The following is a 20,465-nucleotide window of genomic DNA, read 5'->3' as shown; positions in this document are numbered from 1 at the left end:
CACCTAAGATTACAGTTAGAAAAAAAATTATAGGGATCTGCACTCAGCTACAACAAAGGCTTTATACCTAAAGCTGGAAATGATTTTGTATCACTTAAAAATAAACACATCTTTTGAGAGCTCTATAACTTATCCTTAACAAATAATTTGTTACATTTCTCAAAAGTCATCTACGGATGGTAGACACTCTGAATTAGTAGATTTTCTCCATGTCCAAAATTTGTCTACTAATTAAAACAGATTCTCATGTGATCAAGATATATGTAACATATTTTAGGTGCTTAATGCAGGAGAAACAGCCAGTTTTTAAGAATATCTTGTTTGACTCCGTCTTTGTACTGTTACAAGAAAAAAATGTATATTTCTATAAAAATAAAAAACATATAAAAATATAAAAAATATAAAAAAGTGTATTTTATAAAATTTGATTCCTATTAATATTGACATAGTGATGGTAAATGTATTAATTAATTAGTTGTTCACTCATGTCTCTCACTGGGAACCATTGATGGGACTAGAACCCACAGAGATTTCGTTCTTTGTCCCCAGAAACCATTTCATGTAGAAAGTGTCCTCACATAAACTACTGCCAAGTTGGAGGTATGATTGAGTAAGAAGTACACTTGCAGAGAACTTGAGTTTGGTTCCTATCACCTACTTCGTCTAGCTCACACCTGAATGGAATTGGATGCTCTCTGCTGGACTCTGCAGAAATTTGCACTTATGTATGCACACACTACCCATGCATAGTCATACACACAGGCACAGAATTCAAATGAAAAATCAAAGTAAAAGAACAAAACAAAGAGTGCATTGGGGTTGTTTCCAGAAAACTCTATTTAAATTTGATTCTGCAATGTGATTATGATTTGGCTAAATGAAAAGGATTTTAAAAAATCTGAAGTTTTCCACTTTTCATACCACATGAACTGTTTCACATGTGAGGAAGCACCCTGCTCCTTTCTTGAGGCTTCACCCACCAGTCCTGAGAAACCCTAGGGACCACTTTCATTATGCGTTTCTTCAGTAAGAACTGTATAAACAGTTTGAATCAACTGTATCATTTTAAAAAGGTATTATGAAAAGAAAAATTTCAGATTTAATATATTAGATCATTAGATATAGTTGTTTAGAAAGTAAGAATAAAATAGACATGGCCAATGTATATAATACATGTATTAAAATGTATGTTGAAATGATATTATCTCTGTTACATCTAAGATTAGAACATGTTTGTTAAATTTCTGCTGGGTGGTCCAGTGGTTTTAAGATTACTTATTCTGATTTTAGAATATTCATTTCTAATTAATATAAAATTTATCTCTAGTTTGCAGACTAACAAACTAGATTCCATTTCATGGTGTTTTATTTGGAAAATAAATGTAAATGTATGTGGTATAAAATAAAGAAATTTTATGGGTAATGCAATCATAATAGAAAATAGAGTGCATAATGCATCTAAGTATAATAATGTCATGTTAGGAAACCTTATTATTACTAAGAGACTGCCTAGACTTCAGCGTGAAGTGGCCAACTGTAACTCAACTCTCTTCATTGTTTAATTTTCTCTTTTGTGCTACTAGAGATCAAATTCAGAGCTTGCTGATGCTAGTCCCTTATTATGCCCTGAGCTACTCAGTCTTCTCTGCGTTATCTTTAATTTCTTCACAAAATATTAAGGATACATCAGACATTAATTTTTACAACAAATCATTCCAAAAAGACATTGTAAGCATTGTACATGCATGGTTCATGTTTACAGTCTAATTTTCTGAACTCTAACAGATTATTTAACAAATACTATGTTCCAGTAGCCATACATCTTTAAGATTAATCTCAGGAAAAAAGGAAATACAAACAAACAAACAAACAAACAAACAAACAAACAAAAGTCTTTTTACATTTGGCACATAAGCAGAAAAATAATAATAACATAATTGGTAAGAATTAAAACTTTAAAATGATAAATAGAAGAATCTATATAGGGAATTGGCAAAGGTAGTTCTGAAAGGATTGTTAAGAGCAAAGAAACAAGGAAAGAAATGAGAAATAAAATTAGTGTAATGGGATAAAGAGAAGAACTGGAAAGAGTGTGTCTTGTGTTGGAATTACAAAGGCCAAGCTGCAAGGTCCTGTAAGTGATCCTGGAAGATTGTAGTATTGTAACAACTGTCCTTGTGAATGACCTAAGTAGCAGATATCTGGGATCACTTGTTGGAAAGGCATCTATGGTATGTCTGTTGGAAGTAATTTCTTTCTTTCTTTCTTTTTTTTTTTAAACTTTTCTTGGTTCTTGGTGGATTTCACATCATGCATTTTGACCCTACTCATCTCCCTGTCTCCTTGCTCTGCCCTCTGCCCTTGCAACAGCTCCCCCAAATCAAAACCAAATTTAAAAGAAAAACTAAAAACCAAACAAAACAAAAAGCAGCAGCAGCAGCTGCTGCTGCTTGTGGAAGCAGTAGTGTGGCCCACTGATTCACAGTTTTCTCTTTAGTCCCCTCATCTTTACATGAAAGTGTTCATTGCTATGAGTCATTGGTCTAGTTCGAGGCCTCTGATTTCTGCTATACCATTGATAATGGGCTCTCCCCGGGGCTTCTCTTGGATATGCTGTTGCTGTCCTGTGTCATGGAAATCCTGCTGTTTTGGATCTATAGGTTCATCTCCTTTACATGCTTCAACAGTTCATAGATTCGGTGGCTGTTGGGGCAGGCCAACTCATAGCCCTGGTTCTGGGCCTGGGTGATCAGTCAGCCAGCTTTCCCTTATCTTTACTACCTGGGCTGGCTCTCTAGCACTGCCTTGGTTGGCTCACCCAATGCAGCCTACAAAGAGCAGGGCCAGTTCTTCTGCTCTCAGGTTCTCAAATCTGGGTCCCCAACACTCACATCACCAGGGCATGCTTTACTGTTCTGCTCATGCAAGATGCAGGGCCCTCTCTCCTAACTGCTGTAGGAGGAATAAGGGGAGGGGGGGGCAGTCAGCTCTCCTGTTCTTATTCCCTCAGGGCTGGCTTGCACCGCGTGACAACAAACAGGGTCACCTGTAGTGGGCTATCAGGGCTGGCTTGCACCGCGTGACAACAAACAGGGTCACCTGTAGTGGGCTACCCAGGCAGGGTGTAAGGCCAGCTCTTCTGTGTGCAGCTGGTGTGAGGCAGGGCTAGTTCTCCCATTCTCGTGAGTCTGGGGCCAGATCTCTAGCCTGTCAAAGGGTAGCAAGGGGTAAAAGATGAAGGTCGCCTTTCCCTCACCCATGCCACCAGATGGCAGATTTGTGGAGTGGGTGGCATCAGCTCTGTTGCTCTGGCTCACCTGCATCCCGGATCAGAGGGTTTACTGTGCTGCCCAGACTGGAAGCAGAGCCTGCTTTCTCAAGTGCTGCAGCCAGTGAAGGTCAGGACTGGCTCTCTTGTTCTGTGATCCCAGGAGTGGGGTTGCTGTGGGAGGGCATCTTTCCCTCATCTATGACATCACGTGGCAGGCAAAGCGGGAGGGGTCAGGGGTCAGCTCTGCTCTTCTCAAGCCCTCAGGGCTGGCTCACCTTTGTTCCTAACCACAGGGTCTGCTCTAATGTGCTCTCTAGATGATGTGCACGCCTGTGGTGAGGGGTGGGGGCATCTTTCTTGAGTTTGTGTGTGTGTGTGTGTGTGTGTGTGTGTGTGTTGAGGGGGTGTCAAGCTCTCCCCTGAGGGATAAGGCCACCTACCTGCTGCAGTATTCATCAAGGAGCAGGGCCAGCCATTCCAGGGTCATTTATGGGCGGGACTGGCTCAGCACAGCATGGATTCAATGACCCCTGTGCTAACACAGGCCATGGGTGTCACCAAAGACCACAGCTGCAGCAGGATCACAGACTTTGACATGGCTCTCGACAACAGCTTGGCTCAGAAGCCACCATAGTCCTAGTAGCAATATGGTCACCCAGTTCAGTATGGCCCCAGTGTCAGCATGCCCTCCACCCCCCATTCTCCAGGGAGCTAATATGGACCCAGGTGGCTGACTAGAGCCCATGGATCTGCAGAGCCCTTGGTGGCAACAGGAACCATTCATATTCCAGACCCTAGCTACCACAGGTCCACAGACCCAGACATGGCCCTTGGCAGAAGTCCTTGCCAGGACAACACCATTTGGCCACAGATACTGCACAGGCCACTCCGATCAGCATGTTCCTGGTGGCAGCATGGCCCTCGGTGGCAGCATGGCCCTCGGACACCCTCATAGCCACAAGTTGGAACCTAGCCCCCGGGCATCTATGTGGCCTCTGGTGGCAACATGCACCGTGGAAAACAATCCAGACCTTGGCTGCAGTAGAACCACGGATCTAGACATGGTCATAGGCAGTAGCACAGGTCTAGATGTCACCATGGCCTCAGGTGGCAGCACAGACCACCCAGACTGGCATGGCCCTCAGACACCAACAAGGTCCCAGCTGGTGGCCCAGACTCCTGTTATCAACATGGTCCTCAATAGTCTCAGAAGCCACAGACATCAAAACACATCCACAGACCCAGACATGGCCCTAGGCTGCAGCCTTGGTCCAGAAAATACCAAGGCCCCAGCTGACAGCACTGGCCATGCAAATTGGCCTGGCCCTTGCAATAGCACAGCCCTCAGACACCAACATGGTCACAGGTTGAGGCCAGGCTCCTGGGTGTCCACGTGGCCCCTAGTGGCAACATGGGCTAGTAACATCAACATAGACCCTGGCTGCAGCAGGACCATGGACCTAGACATGGTCCTTAGGAGAAGCCTAGGCGAGCATGTCCCCATGGTCCCAGGTGACTATGCAGGCCACCTAGGTTGGCATGGCCCTCGTGGCAAAATGGTCCTTGGACACCAACCTGGCCCTAGGTGATGGCTCAGACCACAGGCCTTTATATGGTCCCTAGCGATGACAGGAGCCATATACATCAACAGAGGCATTATTGATGGCTCCAGGGCCCCAAACCAAGACCTGACCCTCGGTCATAGCCCAGGCCAAGACATCTCTTGGGACTCAGGTGGCCACCTGGCCATTAATGTCACCCTGACCTCTCCAGACCTGCCCCTCTCTTCAGCCCAGTAACTATTCTGCTTCTCTCTCTCTTCCACCTCCGCACCCTGTACTCTCTCAATGGTGTCTGACTGCCCAGATTCAAGGCTCTTGGTTGGGTCACAGGTTGTGCTTGGTTGAGAACTGCGTGCCTCAGCGTCAGGGAATGCGGCGGAGCTTTAGCCTTTCCCCTCTCGCATGCCTGGGCCTAGAAACCTCGGACTTCACTTGGTAGGATGGTACCCTACTACCCTTGTGCCAGAGGCCAGAGACATGGGGCAGGCTCCTTGTTGATTTGCGGCCCCCAGAGCAAAAAGTCTGTGTGGGCCAGCCATCTGTGTCGTCCACCGATTCAAGTCCAGAATGGGCCAGGCAGCTGCTGGTTGATCGTGACCCCCCCTTCCCGCCCCGGACCAAAAGGACTGGGAGGGTACCCTCTTGGAAATATATTCTTATTGAACGCATTTTAAAATTAACAAGCAGCTGGCTAATGGGAGTGATGAGATCTCACTGGTAAAATATCCCATGCTTTCTTTTCTGAACAAAAGCTCCCATATCAGGATTGTGTTGCTCAGCTTCATTCACTACTAGGTATGGGAGAATTTGTGCACAATACTTAGGTCACATCATTGTTAAAAGGATACTGTTGTGTATCCACTCTTTCCTTTGTTAATGGTGGTAGTACAGTTGGTATATAACAGATGATAATAATTGCCAGTTCTAACCATGCTAAGAAAGAGTCCTAGGCAATGATGGGAGAAGTAACTGCAATCTCCAGATGACTTCCTATCAGAGCTGCCTATGTCTTTCAGAACTCTTTCCCAGTTTTGGATTGTCACAAATGTAATCAAGAGATTACATTCTCATATTTTGCTCAAACCATTGTTATTGTGGGTTTCTGTGATACCAGTTTAATCTATGCTTATTGCAGCAGCATGGAGTAAAAATCTGTAATGGAATAATTTCCTAATAAGGGACTCGGCTTAACTTTCACAGTAGGAATACAGCTTCCAGCTTCTGTCTGCATTTTATTATCATGTTAAATGGTTACTTAATAGCATTAAATATTTCATTTGGTTATGCCTTTGCATGGCATTGGCTCAACCTACAGGAAGGAACTAGAATAAGTACATCAATGGTGGCGGCATATATATGGAATATGTATTTTATGGCCAAATAATAGTGATTTAATGTGTTAATATAAGTATCCCCAAATGCTGGTTCCTCAACCACCTGTTTCACGAAGATGCTTTTCTTGAACTGGCCCTCCCTAGGGGCGGCTTCTGAATGTAAAACACTCAGGTTGCCTCGGGCTTCCTAGAAACCCACTCCATTATTTGGTTTAAATAATTCCAGTTTGGTTTTATTTTTACCATATTGTAAAAAGCTATAAGGCAATAAAAACACGCTTGAGGTGAAAAGAAACACACTCAGAGTAACCCGAAGCCATGTAGAATACAGGGGTGTTAACAGGACTGTGTCAGTGACTCTGGGTCTTATGTTTAGAGGACTCTTATGCTTGAATTCCACAAAAATTGTTGTAGAAGAAAGAAGACAATATTACTAAAAATGAATCTATTACTAGGCACCTCATTTGTTTCAGGCTTGGAAGCATACTATTTCATTTAGATAATTACTTAAGGAAGAAAAGTCCTTATCATTTACAGAAATGTTTAAGTTCTCATATTGATGTTTATTCTTGCCCTTTCTCTGTCAGTGAATGCTTAGACCAGATTTCAGCAAAAATGTGGAAGGTCTGAATCTCACACCTATGCAAGACTGTGTGACACTCATATAAAATGCATATAGGAGACCAGTTGTCAGGGAAGAGAGCCAGAGATGTTGGTGGCTTTGCTTTCTGCGAAGAGCAGATGGGCCACCCAATTGGGAAGCTGTAACATGCACTTAATTGTAATGAAGGGAGAGTCACCCAGCAGAGACCACATTCTCAGAAAACCACAGTTGCAATCACATATTATATTACTTCTGATTCTTTGTAATTGTGTAAATATTGCATATGAATGCATCTTTCACACTTAAGTCTGTGCTGTGGGATGTTCTGTATGTCAAATGTGTTGCTCTGATTGGTTAGTAAATAAAACACTGATTGGCCAGTAGCCAGGCAGGAAGGATAGGCGGGACAAGCAGAGAAGAGAATTCTGGGAAGTGGAAGGCTGAGTCAGGGAGACACTGCCAGCCGCCACTATGACAAGCCGCATGTGAAGATCCTGGTAAGCCACAAGCCACGTGGCAAGGTATAGATTTATAGAAATGGATTAATTTAAGCTGTAAGAACAGTTAGCAAGAAGCCTGCCACGGCCATACAGTTTGTAACCAATATAAGTTTCTGTGTTTATTTGGTTGGGTCTGAGTGGCTGTGGGACTGGCGGGTGTCAGAGATTTGCTTTGACTGTGGGCCAGTCAGGAAAACTCAAGCTACAAGTCTGTACAGAATTCTATAAACTCTCAAAAAGCTCTTTGAGAACAGACTAAAGTGGCCTTAGAGTATGAGGAAGTTGAACTTCACACAACACAGAAATAATGTTGAGAAAATAGAATGTTGTGACTTCCTAGTTTTCTCATGACTGAATAAATATCAACCATCAGTTGATGGTAAAGGCACTGTGCTCAAGCATTACTAAATCTAATCAAGAACTCGTGAAGACTTACTTAAAATAAGGAGCTGCTTCAATTCCATTCTCAGCCTTTACTTCTGAATGCTTCCTTATCTAAAGGGAGGAGTTATCTGCATCATTACTAAGACTTTTCTAGGTGTCTCCGGATGAATATTTCGAAGATTAGCCCTCATTTAAAATAGTATAATTCAGCTCAGTGAACACTGAGCCATTCTGGATTGGGCAGAGTGCCCAGCACTGGGAAATTGGAAATGGTAAGGCAGTCTATGCCTTGTAGTATCTCTAATTTTTGAGTAACCCTCAGAGCTTTCTGATGGACACTTACACCCAAAGCTCCCTTATATATGGGCTTTATTTCTGTTATTACCTTGTCCATTCTCCAGTGTAAAATTCTGTAAGAATGTCATGCTTTCACAATATAAATCAAACTATCTGGAATATATTTAACTGATTGTCTATCTGTTACCCAGTTTAAAAACAAAGAAAAGAAACCTGGTCTTTGTGCAGTGACAGAGAATGGTGTGAAGAGAAACCAAGGATGGAGACTAATCAACATGGGCTCCTAAAAGGCGTTGCTCTATAGCTTTGCAATGACATCTGGGAAATGGAGGGAATTCATTGTCAGTTTCCTGTACTTCTGCTTTCTTATAACGTAGATTTATCATGCTGCACATAAAATCAGCAAATATTAAACCACTTAACATGCAAAAGCACCAGTGATACATAAAAAGGCAGAATGTACCAAAGATGGTGATATCATTATATACATACTCAGGGGTTAGCAACACATAAATATTATAAAATATAGTATTTAAAAATGACATCCAGTTTGCTAATGTGAGGAAACAGATTAAGAGCACCAGTCTGCAAAGTTATCATGAAATAGTAGAAGGTAGATTTCCCGAAACTGGATACATTTTATAACACCAGATGGTGATGGGTGTGGTTATTTTCACATATGGTGGATAGAAGTGTCTGATAGATGTGTGAAGCTTGTGCATCTTAGCATTTCTCTATTTTCTTTAGCTAGGCTCTGCTGGGTACAGTATACTGACTTCATCTAGTTTATTTGGTAGAATACTTCCCACAAAATAAATATAAAATTTGCATTATGTCTAAATTGTCCCTTTGTATGTCAGTCATATAGATACAAATTCATGTTCGCGAAACAACTTGCACAACAGAATTGACTACATCTTGTGAACTGAGGTATGTTAATCATTCTGTGAGCCACCTGCTCATGAATTTACAGTACTTAGTCCACAATTAAGAAAAAAAAAAAGGCTGAAGATTTGAAGGCTGACTTAGAAGAACACTTGAAACTATTTCATATAAAGGGAAGTAAGTCAATCAATATACAAGTGTGCTGCTGGGTATCAGAGCCTGTGAAGCAGCAATTGGAAGCAGGCTAGGTGCGGAGCAGGGAGATGCTCACAAAGCCTCTTCACATTGGAAATGGCAGAGCACAGCCACCAAGGGGATGTGGGAGCAAAAGAGGAGCAAGGATGAGGAGAGGAGCGACTCTTGTCATCTAATTGTTCAGAGACTTGTTTCTACTTGTTTTCAGTGAGGCAGACACAGGGATATGCTGATCTATGGGGAACCTTTGTTTCCAGCAACTCCAACTGAATGCAGCTCCACTTGGTATGATTTATACTATTTTCATTTTTGTGTTTTAAAATCAACATCATGAGAACTGTGATTCTCCAGCCCACCCAGACGCAATAATTGAGAAGTACAGGAGCTGGAGTGAAGAGAAAGTTCTCTTGTGGTGACAGCTCAGAAAAGTTGACTTTGGTTGTCAATAAGGGGAGAGAATCCGGGACCGTGACAATACATTTTAAGCTACGTATTCTCTTCACATATAGCTATAAAACCTGACTTAATGTGATGAAATGTTTTCTTTAAATACTTGTCAGAATCTTATTCTTTTGAAAATATGTTCAAAATATAACTAGAGACCTCCCAAAATAATATGAAGACTAGGACTAATGAGTTTAATATGAAAAGAGAGCTGGTAAGGGTCCCAAGTTCATATAAACTGCTTTTAGTATAGTAAGAATAGGTTATCAGATCATTTGTGAGTTGGGAATATAATGGAAATACTATCAAAAAGTTTATTCAATGTTTAATTTATTTTATTCAGAGATATTCACTTGATTCGCTGAATTCACTAAATGCTCAAGATTATATAAGTTGGTGGAAAGTACCATTTTTAACACCCCTATTTTGTGATTTATTTAATTCAATAGAACTAATTCCTCTATGTTAAAATATAATTTATAGGTCACAACCACATTAAATCAGATGAAAATAAAAATAATGAAAATAAAATTAAAGTCTCTCTTTAAAAAGTTACAACATATACATGGGGTTTTAATTAGCCATGTTTATTCTCCTTTGGTTTTTATTATTTTACCCCACAGTCTATTCTTTCTCATTTTAATAATGCTTTTAAAAGCACCTTTTTGTTTCCTAAGGAAAGTGTTCTATGCTCTCATGGAAACATTCCCTAGATTATAGTCAATCTTGACTGTAGACAAAGGAGGCACCAAGAGGGTGGGAAAGTGGAGAACAATGACAAACAGTGACTGCTGTCCTCCTATGGGAGCCATTCAGACATCCTGGGTTCCAAATTGAGTCCAGGGGCACAAGAGTCCATTAAGAAAATAAAAGTTGGGGCATTTTGTCAGTATTGTACATCATTTCAGGCCCAGAAAAAAGTATAGTCTCATGCACAATGAATTAAAAAATATTTTTATTTATTGCTTGAGAATTTTAAATATGTTCACTTCCCTACAATTACCCACTTATGACCCTCTTAACTCTCCTGACCTTTCTCACCCAATTGTGATTTTTTTTCTCTTTCTTTGAATCCAATTTGTGTTGCTCAAGTAGTCTTGGGACTGGGAGCACACACACACACACAGGTACACACTAATACACACATACACACACATATTCAAATAAACAAAGGAAAACAAGAAAAACATTGGGCTGCCCTTCTCCCAGCAGCTACCAAATGCTAATAGCTCCTCAGCTAGTACAGGGCTTACAAATTCACCTTCATCCCACTAAATTGAGATTATTGTCTGGCTGAAGTCCAAGTCCATTCATACTGTCACAATCTTTGTGAGGTCCTGTGTGTATCTTCCCTGTTATGTCTGGAAAGCACTGTTTCCTTCAAGTTATTAGCTACCCCTTGTTCTAATCATCTTTCTCTTCTTTCTCAAAGTTTCTTGAGTCTTGATGTCGAGTATGAATTTCCAATTTGTCCCTAAGCACTCTGCAATCTTTGGTCTTTGCATATTGTCTAGCTGTGGATCTCTATGCTAATTGCCATCTACTGCAAGAAGAAGCTTCTTTGAAAGGTGCTGTGATCTAAAAGGATAGCAATTTATTTTATTACCATGTCCATTTATCCAAATAATAGTGCTGTGTTCTCCCCTATTGCCTGTGACCTATCTAACTATAGGTTCTTAAGCTTTAAATAATGCAAGGTGTGTCCTATTTCAGGAAGCAAGCATTTGATATTGATAGAAAGTCATTGGTTCCTTCCACAGCATTTGTGCCTGATGGGATTGTCTTGTCAGAGCAGTTAGGCTGTAGTTTGTAGGGTTCACTACTAGACAAGACTGACACTATTTTTCCTGTATGCAAAGCACCTTGATGTTAGCCTATACGGACAAATCTTTCAGATTAACATCATCTTGAGGTCTCCATGTTCTAGGACTCAAGAATGTGGTTTTTTCAGCAACAGCATTCTGTCAAATTCTCTGGGATACACAGAGTTGCTATCAATGGCCTGTAATGCTTGAGAGTCTATGTAAATCCACTGGCCAACAACTCAAAATGAGATATTTCTGGTACTGGATGTTTTATTGGGTAACATGGGGTGAAGCGAAGTAATATGAGGTAATAGACTTCCTCAATGAAGGGTAACTGCATCAAACCTCTTCAAATATATATATATATATATATATATATATATATATATATATATATATATATATATATATTATGTATTTTAAAAGCTTCTATAGTAGTATATTCCATTTGGAATGTCCGCAGAGATCAGAGATTTAGTAAGTGACCATTGGGAGTCTTCAAAAATGGAAATATAGAACACAGTAGTGTAAAGGGTTAAAGGAAAGCAATGGAAGGAAAAAGGCTTAAATTAGGGTGAGGCAGAAGGTCATCTTATAGATGAGAATATGGAGATTAATGAGTAACGCTAAAGGCCTTTTGAAAAAAAACATGTAGAAAGCTAATATTGAAATGCAATGGGTCTTTAATAATGCATTCTAACATCTATAAAAGCAACTCAATGTAGCAATGACAAGATATGAGCACCCATAGAAGTCATACCCGGACCACACAGAAGTGAAGGTGGAAGCTAAACTTTCTCTGATTTATGCATAAAGGCCTCTTTTGTGATTTAAGTAACCCTTGCCTAAGAAGCTGAGGAAGAGAAATACAAAACACACACACACATGAACACACAGAGCGAAACAAGGACAGGCAGACAGAGGTTGAATTATACATAAAATTCTTTAAGTTTCTCATTCTAACTATACCAGGAAGATTGCTAATTTATTGGCAGAGAGATTAAAAAAAAAGCCTGTGTCTACTCATAAAAAAATAAATAAATAAAGTAGAACAAGCAGAAAGAAGTCTTGATGCCTTTCAAATTACTATTGATGGCAATTGTAACCTATTACTAATTTTATATTTCGTATCATAAAAATACATATTTCATTTGCCATATTCTATTTTTACTGTCTAAAGTAATAGAGTAATGATCTTTAGCAAGTTACATAGTCCACATTCCTCATTGTGTAGATGTAGATGCTAAGAAAAATTCTAAAAGCCATCTTTTATGACATATAGTGCTCAATTCTAGAGCTATTATTAGAGACCAGAAGCAACATAATTCCCTAGTTTCTCTAATATATTCTACTAAATATTACAGCATTGGACAGAGTAACTGTGTTAGTTCACCATCACATTAAAATGCAATAAGGAATTGATGGTCACAAACCTTGAACCTCACAATGGGTAGTAATCATCCCATCAAAGATCACCAATTTTCTTACCCTACTGTGTCATGTATTTGCTGTACAAGGAACAGAGCAATGAAATATTAATATTGTGAAATATTTGGGGTAATGAAAATAGAAGGAAAAAACTGAAAAACTCTCTTTAGGCCAAGCTCCACTCCTGACCAACTCCTGCTGGGAGAGGGAATGCAATTCTGTCATAAGAAATCATCAAGCAGTAGGAACCAGATGGTACATTGTTCTGACGCTAAGTTGAAGACAGAGTCAGAGTGCAAAGCCTGCCTTTTGGCCTCCTGTCTCATTGGTCTATAGAATATTTAAAGAAATGGCACTTAGGGTTTTTGCAAAGGTAGACAGCTCCTGAGGTTTACTTCTTCGATGTGAGAGGCTTCGATGTTTCTGTAACGTTATGTGGCTGGCTGGCTGGCATCTCAGTTTTAAAGAAGTGAGTCCAAGTGTACTGCCTTCTGTCACATGTTTGCACGTATTATGTCCAGTGGTGAAATATGCACCTCACTCTGTTATCTGCCATTAGCATTCCCACATCACCACTAAGACCTCCTGCTTATGTGCTTCCATTTTATGAAGCCTCTCATATCTGCTTTTTGTAGAAGTAAGATTTGTACATCCACTTACAATCACATTGGCTTTGTTCTCATCTCAAATACAGACTTTACTTCCATTAACTATACTTGGCCCTCCTGCTATGGTCATGTCTGAAATGCTATTACCTAGGAAGTCATGTAGCTCAGCATAGGTATCAAAATAGATGTACCTACTGAATGAAAAAGGAAACCGCCTACAAATGCATTCACTTACATGTCCAGCCCTTTTGCATCTGCTATTATTCTTTACATTTTTAATACTCTCTAAATAGTCTCAAAAGTCATGTTTGATGACTGAAAACACAATTATTCTTTCAACTCACAAGTAGTAATTTGTCACTTATTATATACCAGGAACTCTTAACCTTTGAGGAACCAACATTCAAAGAAGGAAAGAAAATATAATCCTTATAGCCCATATTCTCCTGAAATTCAGGTAGAAGATAGAAGTGACAAAATAAATTCATTGCATTTAAGACAAATATTGGTGATATAAGTAAATATAAAGGGGTAAATAAATGAGTTTAGGGGACTGAATATGTAGAATTCTACTTTATACAAAAGGTCTGAGATCTCATTACAGAGATGACAGTTGATTAGAAGCCCAAATAACCTGAATAAATGACAAGGGTATGAGGAGACAGAACATAGTAGATGGTAAAAATAACCATTGCAAATGCTTTTCAATGGAAATGTTTGGTGTCAGAGAAGTAAAGCAACTGACCAATCTGGTTTCAACTGCTTTTGGAGGACACCAGTAGTAGGCAAAGTCTAGAGGAAATGATGGAGAAAACATCAAGAGTGTAGATAACTATAGGAAGGATTTTAAGAAAATACTAATGTAATATTGTTGATTTCTGTGGTGTTTTTATGCTTATTTTTATTTACGGGGGATTATAGGTAAGAGATTGCTTTGAGTCTCAAAAGAGATTTCGGACTTTTAAACAGTGTGTTGAGATAGTCATAGACTATGGGGACTTTTGAAGTTGGACTGTATTTTTATATTGTAGTATGGCTACAAGCATACAGGGCCCGGGAGTAGAATGTGATGAATAAAATGTGAATAAAAATGGCCCCCATAGGCTCATATATTTGAATGACTAGTCACTAGGGAATGGCTTGATTTGCAACTTTTAGAAGGATTATTAGGAGGTGTAACTTTGTTGGCATAGGTGTGGCCTCACTGGAGGAAGTGTGTCTCTTAGAGTGGGCTTTGAGATTTTAAAAGCCCATGGAAGTCTCAGTCTTTCTTTCTCTGCCTGAGGATCAGGATGTAGCTCTCAACTGTTTCTCTAGCACCACGGCTGCCTGCTACCATGCTCCTTGCTACTATGACAATGGTGTAGGCCTCAGGAACTGTAAGCAACAAGCCACAAGGAAATGTTTTCTCTTATAAGAATTGACTTGGACATGGTGTCTCTTCACACCAAAAGAACAGTGAGTGACTAAGACAATTTGTTAAGAAAATGTTTACCTCTACTGCCTTTTGAGGACCACAGTTGAAGGCACAAGACCATGAACAGCACTTAGCCTGTGTATTAGTTGGGCTTCTATAATAAAATCCCATGAAGTATCATGAACAATAGATGTTTATTATGACAACATCCTTGGTCTTAGAGTCTGTGTTTCTAGAGGTGGTTCTCTGAAGCGTATGAGACAGAAACTGTTCTGTTCCTGCTTTCTAGCTGCCATTGTTTATTGCCTTAAAAAAAAAACTTGGTTTTCTGTAGCCAGAAAATTCATCACTTTCCTGCTCATCATTTTTCTCATCACTTAACAGAAATGATTTAAGAGCAAAATTATTGTTGATTCTGTCACAGTTTCAGAGGACTCAGTCCAGGGTTACTGAGCTCTATACACTCAGTGGTAGAAGTGTGTGATGGAAGTTCACCTCCTGGTTGAACAGGAGAATACTGGAAGGGACTCTGAAATGATATCACAACCCAAGGACACATACATTGATGTGCTTCCTCCAGCTGAGCCTGCTCTTTCTTTCATCAGCTCCTACCAATTCTAATGTTTAAATGCATCAAGGAGTTATTCCCATTCTTTAGGTCAAGGCCCCCAATCTAATTGTCTCTGGAAACACCTGCAAAGATACACTAAGAAAAGTGATTTAATAGTCTCCTAGGTTTTCTTAATCTGTCAAGTTGGTGTCAAGACTAACCATATCAACTCTGACATTTCATATTTCAATGATGTTGTTTTCTTGAACTTGTTTTCCCTTTATTTAAATTTTCCTCTCTTAATAAAAATGCAATTAATATTGAATTAAGACCCAAATGCATGACCTTCTTTTAATCCAACCACATCTAAAATTATCATAGTAATAAATAAGAATACTTCTGACATTTCAATCTCTAGTTCAGGGCGAATATAATTCAATCTATACTAACAAACTGGAAATTTATACTTCTAAAATGATGGTGGCTTGGATCTCTTTATATGATGGACATGAAGAGCTAGTAAGTAAACGTATTTTGAAGATAGGCCCAACAGATTTTGCAAATTGAGTATGGAGAACAGAGGAAGAAATTAAGATATTGAGATTTTCGAACCTACTTTCTGAAACTGAGAAGATTAAGGTCAAAAGCAGATGTGTGGAGGTAAACAAAATTGAATGAATGGATAAATAAATAAGTTTAACAAACTTACGTTAGTAATGAGATCTGGTAAGATTTATAAGGAGAGACATTAATAAAACATGTGAATTTATAAATCCCTGGACAGTTGCTGGGGTAATGGGGCTTCATAATTTGACTAGAGGTAAGAGGTCATGAACAGCTCAACACATTTGGCCTGCTATGATATATTATTAATATTCATATTTTCTTGGTTTTTATACAGCATACTCAATCAGAGCCAGTTTTTAAGTGCCCTAAGTGCCATCCTTTGTAATGCTTTCAACTGAAAATTCTACTGATAGTCAAAGAAGGAAAAAATGTATGCAAAATCAGTACATTCCCTTCAGCTATGTCATGCAACTCATTTTGTTTAAATGCTTCTAATAATATTTTAGTAATCAGTTTCTTACAGCACATGTAATAAAGTCTGTATTGTGTACTAGCACTAAATATTGATTTGTATTTAAAACCAAATCTGATCTAACAGTAAAAAGTCTTTTGGCTTTTACACCACCAAAATTAATTTAATTGGAATTAAACATGGGCCACATTCTTATGAGCATTATTTTTTGAATTTTATAAAAAAAATAGTGGGTAACAGAAAAATCGAAATGGCTTCACCATTGTGCATATGAACCCATTTCCAATGAGTAAAAGTAAAACGATGGAGATAACCACTCTTGTTTTATGTATGTTGCACTGATAGATTCCTTCAGCCAAGAATAAAGGCCACATCTTTTGGGTTTAAGGAATAGTATGTTAATGTTACAGTTTACAACATGCATGGGGATCTCAAATTATTCTTTTATTTGTTATCCCTCCACATATGATTTTAAAATGAAATCAAAGGCTAAAATGAAATGAGATAAACATGTTAACAGGGCAGTGTCTATCAAGGTCACTGGGAAGATTAAACTCTGCTATGAGATCTGTTTCAGATCCCTAAGGGATGATCGTAAATCTTTTTGAAAAAGCAGCATGGAAACCTCCTCCCCAACAATAAATTAATTGACAAATCTCACAGTCATTCTTCACATAACATGTAAAATTGGCATTAATATGCTGACTTTTGTTTTAATTGAAAGTGTTAATTTTTTTCATGTAATATATTCTGAACGTGGTTTCCCTTCCTCAACTTGTCCCAGATCCTTTCCATATCTCCCCCCAATCAAATCCACACCTTCTTTCTCTCTTCTTTGGATCAACAACAACAAAAATGGAAAACAAAACAGAAATTCAAATAAAAAGAAGAGAATGAGCACAAGAAACACATACACATACAACTCATAGAAACACAAAATCAGAAAAGAAAAATACAGGCTTTTAAAAGACCAGTAAGACCAAAAAAATGTGTGGCATAATGTCTTTTCTCAGTAGACAATAAAGAAACCAAATTCATATAATATAAATACCACATTATTTTTCATATGTTCTCATTGATAGGAGAATGGAATGTATAGTCATGAGACTCTTTTGCAATTATCTTTTAAATTTAAACACTAAAACTATATTTCTAAAGTTCTGTTCTGTTATTTTTCTAAGAGTTACTGGATACTATCAGTTAAGAAATATTCAAATATCCCTTGAAAAATCAACTGGGTATATTTGGATAGGATTATTTTGTATTATAAGTAAATATGCCAAAGTTATTGAAAAAATCCTCCTAATAACAGCTCTTCATCTTTGTCCTTCAGTTTTACAAAATTTAAGAAGTCATGTAGAATGAATTAGAAAGATTGAGAGAACATTCACATTACAACTAAATTTCAAGTCTTGAAAGAAAATGTAAAAGTTTTCCATTTTCCTGGTAGGGTATTTTAGATAAATGGTTGATATAAAATTCCCCAGAGGGCACATTCCATGGTAATTTACACAACCCTTACCTCTCTTGGGATAAGGCTTACAAGCTAATGGCAGTTGACATTTGCCTCATGCAGCTCTTTCCTTTCCAATAAATATGATTCTCACACATACTGTTCCATGTGCTTTGTAGAGCCACTTGGCACTACATCAAAGAGCACCCTAAAGAGAGAGAGAGAGAGAAAAAAAACATATGTGGATGATGTTAATAAACATAACTTGATAGAAATTCTGAATTTTAACATCCCTGCAGTTTTGCATTAAAGACCACTCAGAGTTCAGTGGACATTTGCATTTGTTCTAATTTCATAGAATTTATAACATCTGCTGCTCTTTGGAAAGGTAGCAAACAAAGAGCAGAGAGGCGTTTTGGCTTCTATGTACCTCTCATGTGAAGACGGGTTCCATCTCTTTATTTTTCATTTTACTTTCATCCAATTCCATATGCATTTGGAATGCACATTTGGAATGGGGTTGATGCTGTTGACCAATTGCAGCTGTGCCTGTGAGGGTCTTGCTGGTCATCCATCCTCTCTCTCTGGTGTAATGTTGGTTCTCAGGAGAAAAACTGAGCCATAAACAATACCTTTGTCTGATTCAAATTTCTGCAATGTGATTACTCATCCTCTCATTGGTAGTTTGGTTTCTGCAAGTCTTATTTGGAAACTGCCAGAATGTAGTCAGATATAAACAGCATAATCTGGAAATATTTAAGCACCGGAAACAGCCAGAATGGTACAGCAACTGAGCATTTCTTATCTGAAGCCCAAGATAGCAAGTCAGCCGAATAGAGCAGTTTAACACAGAGGGACAGCCCTGAAAAGTGTGGCAGCTCGTGAGAGCTCAAGCTGTAGCAGGCTGACAGACAACATTTGGCTTGGATCAGGACTCAGACTCAAAAGCAATGGAAAGACGGAAAATAAGCTTCTAATTTCCTCCCTTGAAATTAGGTCCAGCTTCTGACTACTGTTCTGTGTTGGTTGGAGTTTGGAATATAAAAAAAAAACAGACAGGCATTAATTCATACCTGGTAATGGGTTTTCTCTTTGCCCTCACCCCCAATATCTTCAGTGTGTCTCATTTGGTCCAGCTGGAAAAAATCATTTCCACTTTTCAAATAACGGTTCAAGATTCATATATGAACTTTTACTCATGTATTTAAATACGTATTTTTTTTTCTTTTTTTTTTTTTTTTGCTATTGTTCAAGTACCTACTGTGGACCAGGTACTCTTTTCCACTTTTAAATTTGTATTGGTGAATAGTATAGTACACAGTGAATGGATTTCATAAGGGAGATTTAATTCATGCGTACCATGCTCTTTGAACATATCCAAACCCCCATAGTTCCCACTATCATGCTTTCCTCTTTCACTCCATCTCCTATCTCCTTCCTTCCTTCAGTGTTCTTTCCTCTGACTAATCCCCAATTTTTAAAATATAAAACCCAAGATCCAAAAATGAGAAGAAAAAAAAAAACTGTGCTGTTTGTCTTCTGACTTTGGTTATTAACATGATGCTCTCCCAATGCATCCATTTTCTAGCAAGTAATATAACTGAAATCTTCTTTGCAGCTGAGTGAAACATCATTATGTACATGCATGTTTTCTGTGTTGATGGAAACCTAGGTTGACTCTATAACAGATCCATTGTAACTAGTGCTAAATAGCGAACAGGATGTGTAGATAAAATCTCTGCTAAGTGCTGACTTAGCCCATTTACAGTGCTATGCCTGTATCAAATGCTATTTTTTTTTATTATTTCTGTGAGAACTGTCTACACTGAATTCCACAGTGACTCTACCAGTTTACATTCCTACCATCAGTGTATAGTCAGTCTATAACATGCATACCTCTTCTAAACCTGCAAACTCTCTAGCATTTGATGTGTTACCCTAAGAAAGCAAGGAACTTGTGATTTTAGGGCAGATGGTCCATCAAGGTGCTGAAGGTGGAGCTTGGAGAGTTTGAGGAGCAAGAGGACCTTGGGCACATCTGAGCAGATCAAGACGTGGAGATACGGGAATGGTAGCACTCCATTGCTCTTTTCCATTTAGTCCTGCATTCTAGGCCACTGGGTGTATATTTCACATTTAGGGAGTGTAGCTAGAGTTTTTCTGCCTGGCCCACAGTCAGGACAAATCTCTCTCACCTGCCAGTCCCATAGCTGCTCAGACCCGACCAAGTAAACACAGAGACTTATATTGGTTACAAACTGTATGGCCATGGCAGGCTTCTTGCTAACTGTTCTTATATCTTAAATTAATCTATTTTTATAAATCTATACCTTGCCACGTAGTTCGTGGCTTACCGGCATCTTCACATGCTGTTTGTCATCCTGGCGGCTGGCAGTGTCTCTGACTCAGCCTTCCACTTCCCAGCTTTATTCTCCTCCTTGTCCTGCCTATACTTCCTGCCTAGCCAATGGCCAATCAGTGTTTTATTTATTGACCAATCAGAGCAATACATTTGCCATACAGAACATCCCACAGCAAGGGAGAGACTTCCACCCTCTACCAAGACTGGATGAGGCAATTCAGTAGGAGGAAAAGGGTCCCAACCACAGGCAACAGAGTCAGAGACACCCCTATTCCCAATGTTAGGAGTCCCACAAGAACAGCAAGCTACACAACCAAAGCATATATG

General features: G+C 39.0%; 1 pseudogene; it reads left to right on the top strand.

The window, feature by feature from the left end:
• Positions 1-4,014: 4,014 nt before the first annotated feature.
• LOC131904738 (uncharacterized) overlaps positions 4,015-20,465 on the top strand; it is a 155,933-nt pseudogene continuing 139,482 nt past the window's right edge.

The sequence above is a fragment of the Peromyscus eremicus genome, chromosome 2, assembly GCF_949786415.1.
Source record: "Peromyscus eremicus chromosome 2, PerEre_H2_v1, whole genome shotgun sequence".
Taxonomy (NCBI): domain Eukaryota; kingdom Metazoa; phylum Chordata; class Mammalia; order Rodentia; family Cricetidae; genus Peromyscus; species Peromyscus eremicus.
The sequence above is the reverse complement of the archived record's forward strand: the minus strand, read 5'-3'. Positions and strand labels throughout refer to the sequence as shown.